At 37.0% G+C, this 13,761-nt stretch overlaps 1 protein-coding gene across 3 annotated transcripts in view; it reads left to right on the top strand.

Annotated features, from left to right (window-relative positions):
- The window catches only part of LOC129033834 (contactin-6), a 319,503-nt gene that overhangs the window by 254,240 nt on the left and 51,502 nt on the right, over positions 1–13,761 (top strand). The gene's annotated exons all lie outside the window — the stretch shown is intronic.

Here is a 13,761-nt window from a genome sequence, read left to right as displayed (position 1 = left end):
TAGTCACAACTCCAAATTCTGTCAACTGGTTGTCTTGCGGGAAATGAGAACTAGGTTTGTAGAACTTCCAATGTTTCAGAGAAAGCTAGAAATCTGCATTCTGGTATTGAAGCTCCCATGCCAGAAAAAAGTGGCCATAGGAAGAATGCAGGGACATCATTTTATCACTTCTAATCCCAAGATTTCATTTGTGGCCGAGGAAAAAAAGGTTAAAACAAACAAAAGCAGGGGTCTCTGTGGTTTGTGTACAGTCCCTTTGTGGTTATAACTGCTGCCTTGAAGATCCTTTCCATTTACACAATGAGGTGTACATCAGAGAACCCCATTCTAGGGCATTCTTTCTTTCCTTATTCTCTGCATTTCTTTACATCCCTGGACTAAAGCTTTTCCCAGGACAGGAATTATGTCACATTTATCTTTGTATGTCCTCTGCCTTGGCACTGAACCAAAACTTAATAAATATCTGTGGAATAAATGAATGAATCAAAAAGGGTGAATATGTAAAGCGTTACCAGCTTTACGGAAAAGCTGTTCTTGGGGAAATCCCTTAAGACATAAGAACAGGTGCTTCAGAACTAAGGTGAAAGAAAAGGTGAAAGGAAACCTGTTGTCCTGACTCAGGTTGGGTCTCTTCTTCTGTGTGCATTGCCTAGGAGATTTGCTCCCAACAGATTTGATATGAATTCTTTTTAAATGTTTCCTCATTCATTCCTAAAATCTAATCAAGGTTTGAATACACTGCTATGGAACAGAAAAACATAAGAGATCCTGCAGTATCAAACACAGCACCTTGTACTGAGGGTCTGGACAAATTGATTAACTGTGCCTCATTTAATAAAGCAACTCACCCAAGGAGCAGAATGATGGCATTTACCTTCCACAAGCTTTAAAGGTCCAAACACGAAGTATGTGGGAACAAGAAAGAAAAGGAAGAGGAGAATTTGAGTAAAGCTAAGATAATGAGAAAAAAAAAAAAAGCTAAGATAATAAGAAAAAAAAAACATGAGGGAAACTGCTTTTTAAAACAACTTTTCAGGTTTTTGTTTTATTTTGTTTTGTCCCATATAGAATAAATTTGGGGTCATTTTAGCCTCACCACAGTTACTAATAGTCATATCAGTTCAGCATTGTCTCTCTGTGATTAAGGGAATGAACCCTGTGAGTTCTATTTATACATTATTCTTTCATTCTATCTTTTCATTGCTTTAGGGTTTCACTGCAGGTCTTAACAAAAGAAAACATACATACAAACAAGCAAATTATCTCCTTACTGTGCATTCTTAAAAGTTGAAAATAATTGAGCTCTAGCAGAATGTAGTAATTACAGTCACTACATCTCCACCTGGTAGAGATTACACTGAGCAGTAATTTTCAAAAGGTCACACAGTCAACTCCATGAGTCTATGTCCCTGCACGCTTTCTAGCCTGTTCCTTCTTCTGTTGCCATCTGATCTGACTGGCTTTATTAGGTGCACGGCTTCAAGCTGTTTGTTGAGAAATACAGCATCTATGCTTCTGTTTCTGTTGGCCTATTGCCTTTTTTATAGTCTTATCATGGGACTTCCAAACAGATTGAGGTAAAAAATTAGAGTAGTGATAAGAAAGAGAGAAAGAAAGGAAGGAAAGGAAGGAAGGAAGGAAGGGAGAGGCAAGCAAGGAATGAAAGAGGGAGGGAAGGAAGGAAGGGAAAGAGGGGGAAAGAAAGAAAGAGAGAGAGGAAGCAGGAAAGGCAAGAAGGGTCACTGCTGTTTACTATAGATGTGGTGTGATATAGTAAAAAGATTTCATCCCCCACCCTGTTGAGAGCATGACTTTGGGAAAGTGATTTGTCTTCTATAGAACTTCATATGTAAAATGAATTAGAGGCACTTCATTTTCCTAAAAAAGGAGAGAAAGTCAAACGGTTTCTTCAAGCCAGTTCAGGCCTAAGGTTGATTATTTCTTCTACATCTTTGGTCTGAACCATTATGTTGTAGCCAAATTCTTTTTTCCCTGATCAGAACCCCCTCTTCTTTTTCAAAAGAGTGTTGACAGAACAGATCCTAAATCCTAGCAAAGTAGCTACATTTAGCTTTCAAATTGTCATGACTTTAAGAAGACAATATTAACGAAAGCTTTGGAGAAGACAATATTAAAATAGCAGTTAATTTCACAAAATATGTTTTCTTACATTTGAATACATAAAAAAGTTTATTTGATTGAGTATGTATGTGTGTATTTGTGTGGGTGGGGTGTGGGTAGATGGGTATTTAGGAATTGGCATCAGATTTCCAAAGCAAACGAAATTAAATATATTAGGAGCCAGGGACAGAGTGTTGCACATAAAGGTTGACTGGGCAATTTATTTTTAGATTTGATTACAAATGCAAGGGTTATTGCATGTGTACATATACTGTTCAATGCTACATTTGAAAGGAGCACCAGAGATAATGTATCCCATTTTCCAAATTTACAGTGCCAGATCCTAAACTCAAACACAGAACGCTGAGCCCAGTACACATTTTTTAATGCCACACCAGACTGATTATTTCACTCAAATAGCAATATATATATAACTTCTACCATCTCACACCTCTGTTAAAACATGACACGGTTATATATATACGAAGAATAAGAGTCAAATATAGGAAAAAAGTTCAAAATTTTACAATGGTTCCAAGTGGAAATAGTTTCTAGTTCTTGACCTTGGAAATACCTATGTGAGGAAATGTACATTTTTAGTTTCTGTTATAAAACTTCTATATGGTACTGTCTACTTTGAAATTTCATTGTCACTAACTCTTGCAGCCAATAAAGTATAACTACCTAGAGATGGTTGAGAGGGCTCTAAAGAAACCTATTCAAAGTAATCAGACTGAATTGCTGACTTATAAAAAATGGTGGCAGTATATATATTTTGACAATTTCTTCTAGTCTTACATGAATTGAAACAGCTTCCATCACACAGCTAGTAAGTGAAGAAGCTTAGACTTGGTGCCAGGTCTTCCATCTCTATATTCACGTCTTTTCCTCTCTATGGATAATGGAGAACACACTCAGCTCTTCAGTTTTTGAAAGGCTGTTGTCACATGATTCAACGTAATTTGATGTGTTGAGAATTCAGATTAAGTAACATTTCTCAATACAGTGAATATGTTTCCTATTAGCCTATGTGCCATAATTGAAGTCTTGGCTGTTTTAAGAGTTCTGTTCCTAAAGCAAGGATCTATATTTATAGCAGTCAGAGGAGAAAACTCTTTCTCAAACCAAAAATAAGTAGATGGCATTACAGAGTCCGAAGACTGCCTGGTTTCCTGCTAGGAATGAATGGTCATGCAACATCTGTCTCATTCTTTTTAGACCCACCAGTGGTTTAGAAATAGCACTTATATTGAAGAGAAGCAAAAGGCATATTCCTGCAGGAGAACTAGGAAGCACTGGGAATTAGAAAACATGGGTTGTTGTCTCAGATCTACCGCTGATAAGTGGCATGACTTGAGTAGAAATGCTAGAGTCCTCTTTTTTTTTTTTTTTTTTTTTTGAGGCCACTGTTTCCTGGATTTATCTTAAGATGAAATAATATGAAAACAACTTTAGGAAATATTAAATACTATATTCATGTAGTGTCTGCTTGCACAGAGATTACATTTTGGAAATCAATAGAGAACCTTAGCCCAAGAGGTTGAAATTGAAAGTTCTATCTTAGTTATAACTTTATATATGTTTTAATGATTTGCTTGGGTGACCAAGTGACTGAGCCAAACATGGCAATTGCTGTGAACTGTCAAAACAGCTAAAATGATTTGGTTGAATGGATTCAGAGTTTACAGAGAGCCCTATCAGCTAGGCTGTAAGCTCCATGAAGGCACCGAGCACCATTCTTTAATTCACCATTATAGGGCTAGCATCCACCACAAACCTGGAATATAGCACACATTCAATAAATATTTTCTGTGTTGCTAAATTAATAAAAGTTAAAATTTAATTTGTTTAACTAATTTTAGAGATTTTGCAGCTAAGCCAAAAATTTTAATAATCAATAGACCGATGGTATGATTATTCATTTATTAATTTCTTCATTCATTCTGCAAATATTTGCTGAACACCTATTATAACCTAACTGGGTGCTGGGGATAAAATGTTAAGCCAGATAGCCACATAACATATAACATTCTTCTTGCCCTTTCTTATGATAATGTTTTTCTTTAAAGTTATTTGAAGTCAAAGATCTGGGTTAAAGTCCCAACTCTGTTTCTTAGTTGATAACTTCTAGCAAGTCCTTTAACTTCACAGGTTCTCAGTTGGTTCATTTCAGAGAAAATGGTACTTGTCTCTCTGATGAGGTTATATGAGACTCAAATTTTACGTCTGGAATGACAGGTGAGCTGTACACACACTGCTACATTGGATGTATCTATTGCTGTCATCATAACTTGTATGCATATCCCAGTTGTGCATGCTTACCTCTGGCAGCCAAGGAACAACCACGGAAAATCAGGATGAATACAGATTAAGTTTATCTCTGCAAGGCATTCTCAGGCAACTGAGGGAATCAATTCCACATCTGCTAACTTTGATTAATCACTTCTTTTTTTCCTTGTGGATCTACTTAGCAAGTGAACTGACAGAAATCAAAGTCCTAGATTTGTCCCCTTATGCCCAGTGACTGCTGGCTACCTATTCAGGAATCACCTCCTGAATTTAATGGGAAGTGTTAACCCACTGGAGAGACAGTTCAATGTTGTTCTCTGACAGGCAGCATTAAATACAATGCCTGAATTACCTGGGGTTTGGTCATAGTGCACATGCAAGCTATCAACAATAAAAACAAAGAGATGGAGAAAAGAAATTTTGTCCTATTATTGGAAGAAAAGTATTATACAATTGAATCTGGTTGGGTGCAGCAGCTCATGCCTGTAATCACAGCACTTTGGGAGGCCAAGGTAGAAGGACTGCTTGAGTTCAGGAGTTTGAGACCAGCCTGGGCAACATAGTGAGACCCTGTCTCTGCAAAAAAAATAAAAAAATGAAATGGGGTGGGACATGGTGGCACACCCCTGTGGTGCCAGCTAATGGATGGCGGTGGGAGGGGGTGTTTAGGTGGGAGAATAACTTGAGCCCAGGATGTTGAGGCTGCAGTGAGCCATGATTGTGCAACTGCACTCCAGCCTGGGTAACAGAGGGAGACCCTATTTCAAACAAACAAACAAACAAACAAACACAAACCCTGAATCTATGGTAATTGACAGCATTTTCTCTCATTTTCCTTAAAAAAAAGTCTACTGCACTTTGCCCAGATTTCTTAAAATTAAATAAATAAAATAAAATAAAATACAGCTAAATATCAGAAAAATTCTCATTAATAATGATGATAACCACTTTAAGCATCTTCTATATGCTAGATGGTGTACCAGGCACTTTACATATCTCAAAACATTAAAGCACATTTTTTTCATATTCAGATATATTTCTGAGGATCACAATTGTCACCAATTATATGATTAAATTCATATCATTTTTACCCTAGTAATCTCAAAAAGTTAAATACAAAGGCATTTTTAAATTTACAGAGAATCAAACTGACTCAATTATAGAGATTCTACCCCTTGGCAATGGGTTTCAGAATGTGATTATATTCCCCAGAATTGAAACGAGCAGACAGCTGGACTCTCTGGGAACCAATTCCATTACCTTTACCTACTTACCCCAAGTATACATATTTGCAGACAGGTGTTATCAAATCATGGATTCTGTGTGATTTATCCTACAATAATGCTACTGTTAAAACCTGTGTGGCCCTGGGCACTTGGCAAATGCATGTACCTCGTGGGAAAGAGTGAACCCATTAGGTGAATTGGAGTCTTATTCAATTATTGAACAAGTGGTGCTTCTTTAATGTTTTTGCCTTCAAACCACAAATTTAGAGCAGACCCACTGCACTTCCACCTGCCTGGCTCCACAATGCCCAGACACCTTCCTCTTGGACACTATATTCCATTGTGGGAAAACTACACAAGGAAGGTGTAAAGATCGTAGGGAAAGTGGAAAGTGGGAGAGGGGAGCCAAAGTAAGAGAGAAGGAGATGAGAGAGAAAGAAAGATGAGAGAAAGGACCAGGGAATTCCCTGTGACAAGATAGAAGTGCTAGTTATTGAGCAAGTCACTGGATCTTTCTTTTCTTCATGGGTAAAAGGGTCCCCTTGGGAAGACCTGTTTGAAATCCGTTAGCATAATGCCTGACACAGAAAAGGAACAGAAAAAAAAATTAGTTTGTCTTTATTCTTCTCATTGCTAAGTTATGTGGACAAAGCAGTTCTTCTAGTTACACAGCCATTGCCCAATACTTAGCTATCACTACATTTTCTTCTTGGAGGTTTTTCCAATCATCTTATCTTGTGGAGGCACCAGCTAATGGGAGTCTGGCTGCCTGAATGCAAGACAGCCAATTATATGATTCTTCCTCCCTGTCTGACACTTCTCTACATATTTTACAATATCTACCTTCTAAATTATTACTGTTCCTTTTGCTTTTGCCTTTACCCCCAAGTGCTCAGTCTTAATAAAATATCTCCGTTGCACATGCCTTTTCAAGGCAACATTAACCATTATGCAGTAACTGCAAAGCAGGCTTCTCTACCCCTTCCTCCTCTTTGCAGGGTTTCCTAATGGAACAAGCAAATAAACTTAATTTTATTTTGTATCTCCAACTACTTAATATAATAGTGCTTAGTACATCAGGTAGCATGAGTATCAAATAGGCAAATGAACCATATGTTCCCATGTTTAAGGAAGAATGACAGTCTGCATAATGCCAGGCTTATTACAATCTCCCTTCTGTGCTGCCTCTTTGTAATAAAATTTTAAATTGTTCATACTCAACTCCTGAGAGCCTTGTTAAGGTGAGCCTTTCCAAGGGAATACATGTTGAAGATGTCAAGAGCCATCTGATAGTCTTGCCTGTGTCACATGAAGATGTAACAAGCTAAAATCCTGTGTGTGCCCCTGTCAGTTTTGTTTTCATTTGCCCCTCTTGCCATCCAATTCTCCTTTCTTTATCCCCACTGACCTCCACTGGTCTGAGGCACTCACCTTTCACACAGTGCCTGCAGAACCACCCAGATGCCATGGTCTGAAAAAGCTCCGGTTCATTAAAGATATAAAGCCTGCCTTTAAATCCAGCCTGCCTAACTCAATGTATGCTGTTTTACCCTGCTGCCTTGTGTTGGCCTATTACTGCTGTAGTCCCTCTCCCATGTTTTCGTGACAGGTAATGACATCCTGTGGCTTTCAACCAAGGGTAAATAGGAGAAAACAAAGAAGTTTCACAAAATAAATAGCATCTTATAAATTCTTAAACTGTATCTTACAACAGAAAATGGGTAGGCTTCCTTGTAAGTGGCTGTTAATTCATGGGCTGCTGTATCAGTCAGTTTCAAATTTGATCATGCACCATAAGAATCTTGTGAAAAATGCAGATCCCAGAGCCATGCCCATGATTTTGATTTAGTAGGTGTGGAATAGGTTAAGGAATCTGAATTTGTATAAGTTCACTCCCTCTGCCTTCAAGAGAGGCTGAAGTTGTTGAATACCATCTAAAGGAGCACTGGTTTGGTGCATACATATCTACTTAAATAGAAATGTGCTTCATTTTATCTCTGTTCCACCCCAGAACTTTGATTCCTATCCTAGCAGTTCAGCCGTTCATTCTATCTCACTGTTGAAGAGATATAAATCCTTAGTTCTCTCACTTTTTGAAAATATGAATATAATTGGCTCTAGAATGGTGTCTATTTATTTTACCTCTTGCTTCTAATTTCTGAGTGACATTGGTATCTTCAAAATTTTACATAAATATTCAACAGCAATAATTTTATAGACAGAAAAGGTCAATTATTCATGTAATTTATACAAATGACCTTTTGTTCTTGGTTCGATTTTTGAGAAAAGAAGTGGTTACTTGATATATTTTAAAGTATAATGTCCTTTTTTATTTACTTAAAAAGAAAATGGTTGATGACAGATATTTGTTACACCCACACCTTCTAATACCAGTGAGTGTATTTTAAAAAATAATAAAAATAAATAATTAGAAAAAGAATTGCTCTCTATGACAATCCAGTAGAAGAAATAAAAGCTGGAGTAACAGTGTAGAAATAAGTCTCATTAAAACCTTCCAAACAAGCAGTGAAGCTGTCAGAGCACTTTTTTTTTAAGCCACTGACTAGAATTTTTCAATTTTGTTTTTCTTTTTTTCATAGTAGAATATTTTAAATATTTTTTCAAATGAAATTTATGCAAGAAAACCTTTCATACCACAGATAAAATTGAACTAATCTGGCTAATGTCCTGGAGGCAGAACCAGAACCCCACTCAATGCCCTCCTCAATCCCTCTCACCCTAAATCTCCATGGTGTGCCCTAGAAATCCCCTAGCTCTCCAAGGAGCATAGTTTGAGGACTACTGATTTGAAGTGACAAATCTGATTCTCAAGTGTGACTTGTCAAACGATTCATTTATTTATAAGTATAGTGGCAAACCAATTTGACAGGCCTTGTGAAAGATTCTGGGTTTATAACTTGAATGAGCTCAGAGTCTCCTGGGGAAGGCAAACAAGCCCACAGCTCCAGGGCAGTAGAGCATGTGTCACCACTAACATATGAAGAGAGTGAGGGCAATTCACTAACTTGGCTTACAGGAGTCTAGAAAGGCTTCAACAGGTTGCAGGTAACTGAACTGGCAGTTGAACAGTGAGTGGGAATTTTTTCCGGAAAAGAAAAGTGGGAGGTACAGGCTTATTACGCGACTGTCTTACTCTATATTTGGTATCCAGACTTGGTGTCATTTCAGAATTTTGGGTACAGATTTCCCTTCGTCAATACAAGACACACTTCTCCCATGAGTCCTCTAAATGCAAGTAAAGGGTACTCAAATCATTTTGTGAGGCATCCAAGCATTCTTTGACTACTCAAGGAATGCTTGGATATACCTAATAACATATATTTTAATTCTATCTCCAATTAAATTAGCCAAATACACCCATAAATCTATCCTCCCCATATTTAACCATGAGTTTCATTATGTAAGAATAATAACGATGATGATATGTCCATTTATATGCTATCCATCAAGGGCAGATAGTGTGTTAAGATGTTTGATACATCATTTCGTTAAATTTTTACAACATACCTATGAGAGGCATTTATTCATATTTTTAGATGAGTAAAACTAAGGCTTAGAGAAGTTAAGCATCATACTGCAATCAGTAAGTGATAGAAAAACATTCAGTTCTGAGAAGCTCTGACTCCAAAGCCTTGTATAATCTTAAACATAACACTGCAGGATTTTAATTAGATTTCTGGTGTCCATATGTGGAATTAAAGGAAGTCCTTCATAATATACACATTTTTTTGTTTCTTCAGAGTCATACTAAAAAAATCTTCTGAACATAGTGATATGCAAGGTAAAACTCTATCTTTATGTCACTGAAAGGTATAGAATAAGTCAACATGTTGTCCAAATACTGATAGATGGAGTCTTATTTATTTACATCAATACAAAAATATCAATTCTTTCAGTGGCACAGCATCTTGAATACACAATGTTCGAAAGACTGATTGGATTTTTAATGTAACATACAATGTAATTTTTGATGGCATGGAGAGATAGATATGTAAATTCAATAAACAGGTTAAAGTCGCTAAGCCCCACAAAGGAATTAAAATAGGTATAAGACTGTGTATTATAACTAAGAAGAAAGAGTTAAAGTTAGCAGACAAAGAGTCATACCCAGGTTGGTCCCCTATTCTCAGCCACTTTTGTAAACCTAATTTTGTAGACTCTGAGGAATGCTATAATTCAGTAGCCAAAGGGAATTCAGGATTGGAAATTCCACTAGCATCCATCACTTTCAAAACCATGTTCTATCTTGAAACTCAAGTTTTCAGATACTCGTGTCCTGAAATCATCAGATTACAGGGAGCTGGAGTGAAGGAGTTAATAATCATTAGTGTTCCAGCCCTGTTCTCTCACCTTTTTATATGTGAAGGAAGCCGAGAACCTTAAGTTTCATGTTGCTAGTTTAAGGTCATCTGACTTGAATCTCATCTGTCTGTCCCAAAGCTTTCAGCAGAAACAACTTTACATTTATAAAACTTCAAAGCCCTGAGGAAATCACACAATAGGTTCATAGTCATAAATGTAATAATAGCATAGCCAGAATGTCCTCACAATATTCAGACTTCTCCATTCTGTTCTGCATAACTCTCTCCTCTATTGTATTTTCAATTCGTTCTCCTCTAGTAACTTTGGGAGCATAGTTTGTTGGGTTTTTTTTTTAATTTATTTCTTTAAAGTCCTGCGTTCACAAATTTTTGTGTCATTTGCCAACTTCATACTTTCTCATCTTTTCTTTTGATTTAGTCGGGCTATAAGGCATGTTAGCATATCAATCTATATTAATTCTCTTTTGTGTTTTCTCAGGCATCCCAAAATGCTGCAGCGAATGGAGACACTTTATCTTTCCCTTCTTCTACTGAAGAGCTAAATATTTCTCTTTGGCCTATTTCACTGGATTAATTTAGTTAGGCTTTCCATCTGATGCTGTTTTGTTAATGTTAAATTGTATTTCCTTAATATTTTATGGGAGTCAGCATAGCAGCACACTCTGGCATGCCATCAGAATAAAGACACATCATGGCACCAAATAATTATGTTATTTAGCAACTGCTCTTAATTTGTGCCATAATTCAGTCACCCTGAATCTGTGTTTGTGTTGCATCAGCCACTACAAAGATGACACTTAAATTATTTGTGTATATTAAACAAGGTGACACATTTTGATAAATTTAGAGGTCTGAATATTTGATGCTTCCTTTCTACTTTGGAGTTTAAGACAGTTGGACCAAAGACTTAAGATTGAATCATTTGTTCACTCCAGTAATTACGCACTAGTTGTAAATACAATTACAGACACTAGGAATTCTGAAAAAGTAGAAACTGGTACCAGTAACGTTCTCATTTAAATTAAAATGTATTTGAGTCTATTTCTAATATCTAGGTAACCCTTCTGAACAACTATTTGCTAATAAAACCCTTTCAGTTAACTACCTAAAGACCCTGAATCATCCTTGAAAAATTCAGTTAATGGGAAGTATATCCTTAGCTATTTAATATTTAAAAATACGTATTTCTCGAGTTTGTTGAAGACTTGCCAAAAAAAGTAACAGAAAATTACTCAGGTCTATTTCTTTTGTTTGTTTGTTTGTTTGTTTGTGGTGGAGTCTCCCTCTTTCACCCAGGCTTGAGTGTAGTGGCACGATCTCGGCTCACTGCAACCTCCGCCTTCCGGGTTCAAGCAATTCTCATGCATCAGCCTCTGGAATAGCTGGGATTACAGGCGAGCACCACCACGCCTGGCTAATTTTTGTATTTTTAATAGAGAAGGGGTTTCACCATGTTGTCCAGGTTGGTCTCGAGCTCCTGACCTAGTTATCTGCCCACCACGGCCTCCCAAAGTGTTGGGATTAAAGGTGTGAGCCACCCTGCCTGACCTGTCTGCTTCTTTTAAAAGTACCTGCTTTCTAGCAAAACATAGCAAATTGGATTTATTTGTTACCTGTTTATGATGTCACTTCATGTAGGTTTTCATTTTTGTTTCCTTTCCTTTCCCTCTTCCTACGGCACATAAATATTTAATTACACTATGCCTAATATAACTCAATACAGCTGCCCAAAGGAACACTATTATTTGCCCGGAGCTAGGACAGAGGCTAAAAAAAACAATAGAGATCTTATTGCAACAATTCTGTAAATCAGATGAATATTTAGGAACCACCAAACAGGGTCTATATTATTATAATAATTAAAAATATTTTACTCTGGCTTGTATTATACCCTTTAGTTTCATGATCAGAACAGAAAAAAAAATAATGATTAAGATTTGTTTTATACACCAAGTCTTATCCTAGTGATTTGAATGTAGAGTTGACCGTTGGACAACGGGGATTGAACTGTGCAGGTCTATTTATACTTGAGTTTTTTTTTTCATCAAAAGTTATACTGACTGTGCCTGCCTCTCCTGCCTCTCACCTCCTCCACCTCTTTCACCTTGGCCACTCCTAAGACAGTGAGACCAGACACCTCCTCTTCCTCCTTTTCCTCAGCCTACTCAATGTCAAGATGATGAAGAACTTTATTATGATCCAATTCCACATAATAAATAGTAAATATGTTTTCTCTTCCTTATGATTTTCTTAGTAACATATCTTCTCTAGCTGACTTTATTGTAAAAATACATTGTATAATGCATATAACATACAAAACTTGTTCGTGGACTGTTTATGTTATCAGTAAGGCTTCTGGTCAATTGGAGACTATTAGTAGTTAACTTTAGGAAGTCAAAAGTTACAGGTGGAATTTCAACTCTGTGAGAAAGTTGGCACCCCAACCCCTGCATTGTTCAAAGGCCAACTCCATTTCTTTGCATCAACTTTTGTACTGCTTTAAGGGGCATCAGCAAACTAACAGAAAGTCACTTCAATGATCAAATAACCACATTGTTTATAAGTGTAAAATTTATACTCCTTATTTATACTTATAAATAATGTGGTTGTTTGACTAAATCGCTTTCTGTTAGGGGACTGAATTTATTGATAATATTGACAAATATACATCTGGGTCTAGAAAGAAAAGGCTGAATATTTAACAGTAAATGCAATCAGAAAAATGCATATTTATTAAGTACCTGCTAATTGTTGGGCTTCTTGGACAATATAAACAAATAAAGAACATTGGCTACTATCTTGGGACACCCATTATGCTCTAGGCTCTCTCTCTCTACATATATAGTATAATGTATTTAATTCTCAAAACAAGATGATGATGTTATTACCACTCATATATCCATTCTATATAAAGTTGGCATAGAAATCAAGCAACTGCTTCTAAATTAACATGGCCAAAAACAGAAACTCAGGCACATACTCAGAGTGATCTGACTTTAGAGTCCATGGTCTTATAATCCCTGTATCACCTGCCTCAAACAAACCTTAGCTTTTACAGCAAATTTGGAGAGCAAAAACTTATCTGAAACGAAAATTAAAAGTACAAGACAGTAAAATGATTTAGATAATGACTCAGTAGAAAAAACACCGACTCCATATCAGAAGACCGTATCCGGGCTGCGGTTAAGTTAGTTATTGAATCTCCCTGCATCTCAGTTTTTTGATGTGGGGAGAAAGAGCATATCGTGAACTCTAGTGACTGGGGAAGGATGTGATAGAGAAAGCTGTATATCTTGATGGGGTTCCCCAGGAAACAGTGCTCAGTTCTGCTTCTCAGGGAGGTCCACTTGCAGGGCAGCAATGGATGATTGTATCTCACTTCAAGCCATAGTCACATCATTGGTAGCTTGACATCTTAGGCTGTCAGCTACATAGGTTGCTTCTGGACAGGCTGTAGAGAGAAACCACTTGGGAACAGTCTGTGGAAGGAAAGAAAAAGGGATTTATTTACCTGACTGCCCCTTTGCTGGTGGAGCTGCATTACCTGAACCTTTGGCAGTCAGTGGAACTGAGAGAACCTAAAAGATTCATAAGGTGTGTCTGAAACACTGGGAATCAAAGTAGGTTTTGGAGGGTGAATTGGATTCAGATAAGCAGACTGGAGAGCAAAACCTCTGCTAGATATGAGGAGAAGAGAGTTTAGGCTTTTGTCTGGCAGGTTCTGTGAAGGAGGGTACTCACAGAAAGATTTGCAAATTATAAACATTTATTTCCTCTTTGGG

Source organism: Pongo pygmaeus, chromosome 2, assembly GCF_028885625.2.
Source record: "Pongo pygmaeus isolate AG05252 chromosome 2, NHGRI_mPonPyg2-v2.0_pri, whole genome shotgun sequence".
In the NCBI taxonomy this organism is placed as follows: domain Eukaryota; kingdom Metazoa; phylum Chordata; class Mammalia; order Primates; family Hominidae; genus Pongo; species Pongo pygmaeus.
This window is presented reverse-complemented; position numbering and strand designations above follow the sequence as displayed.